We start from the raw sequence: 1193 nt of genomic DNA, 5'->3' as shown, positions 1-1193 counted from the left end.
AGGTGTCTGGAGAGGAGACTGCCTGTCTGGACAACATGGAGCTGCTACAGCAGGAGAGGACAGGAGAGACAGTCATCAGTCAGGACAGGGTCAAGGGACAGGAGGGGGCCAAGTGCCCCCTGGACCTCCCAGAGTACCAGACCACACAGCCACAGCTAGGTCAATGTCAATCGAAAAATTACCTTTAATATGCCAAGAGCAATTATATCATACTTGGATCTACCACTGATGGGATTGAATCCAGCCCTTAACCCCCCCGTGTTGTCAGGTTTGGTAACAAGTGAGTGTCGTGTCGTGTTGGAGAGGAGACTGCCTGTCTGGACAACATGGAGCTGCTACAGCAGGAGAGGACAGGAGAGACAGTCATCCAGTCAGGACAGGGTCAAGGGGACAGAGGGGCCAAGTGCCCCCTGGACCTCCCAGAGTACCAGACCACACAGCCACAGCTAATACCCAGTGTTTTTACCCAACAGCCACAGCTAATACCAGTGTTTTTACCCAACAGCCACTGTCTAATGGGACACCCGGGGAACACACAGTGTGGCTATAGTGGATACAGGTGAGGTTATAGTGGACACAGGTGAGTTATAGTGGATACAGGCTGGGTTATAGTGCATACAGGTGAGGTTATAGTGGATACAGGTTGGGCTATAGTGCATACAGGTGAGGTTATAGTGCATTACAGGTGAGGTTATAGTGGTACAGGTTGGGTTATAGTGATACAGGTGGTTATAGTGCATGCAGGTGAGGTTGTAGTGGATACAGGTTGGGTTATAGTGGATACAGATGAGGTTATAGTGGATACAGGTTGCGTTATAGTGGATACAGGTTGCGTTATAGTGGATACAGGTGAGGTTATAGTGGATACAGGTTGGGTTATAGTGGCTACAGGTTTTTAGTGGCTACAGGTTGGTGTTATAGTGGCTACAGGTTTGGTTATAGTGGATACAGGTTGGGTTATAATGGATACAGTTGGGTTTAATGGATACAGGTTGGGTATAGTGGCTACAGGTGAGGTTATATTGTACAGGTGAGGTTTACAGTGGACAAAGGTGTGGTTATTGTGGATACAGGTGGGTTATAGTGGATACAGGTGAGATTTACAGTGGACAAAGGTGTGGCTATGGTGGATACAGGTGAGGTTATATGGTATACAGGTTAGGTTATAGTGGACAAATATGTATACCATGTGT

At 47.6% G+C, this 1193-nt stretch overlaps 1 protein-coding gene across 2 annotated transcripts in view; it reads left to right on the top strand.

Annotated features, from left to right (window-relative positions):
- The first annotated feature begins 382 nt into the window (after nt 1-382).
- LOC112074348 (myoD family inhibitor domain-containing protein-like) overlaps nt 383-1193 on the top strand; it is an 11012-nt gene continuing 10201 nt past the window's right edge. For both annotated transcript variants that reach the window (XM_024141537.2, XM_024141536.2), the window contains exon 1: nt 383-559. The gene's annotated coding sequence lies outside the window, so the exon portion shown is untranslated. The remainder of the gene's footprint in view (nt 560-1193) is intronic.

The sequence above is a fragment of the Salvelinus sp. IW2-2015 genome, unplaced genomic scaffold, assembly GCF_002910315.2.
Source record: "Salvelinus sp. IW2-2015 unplaced genomic scaffold, ASM291031v2 Un_scaffold2598, whole genome shotgun sequence".
NCBI classification, from domain to species: domain Eukaryota; kingdom Metazoa; phylum Chordata; class Actinopteri; order Salmoniformes; family Salmonidae; genus Salvelinus; species Salvelinus sp. IW2-2015.
The sequence above is the reverse complement of the archived record's forward strand: the minus strand, read 5'-3'. Positions and strand labels throughout refer to the sequence as shown.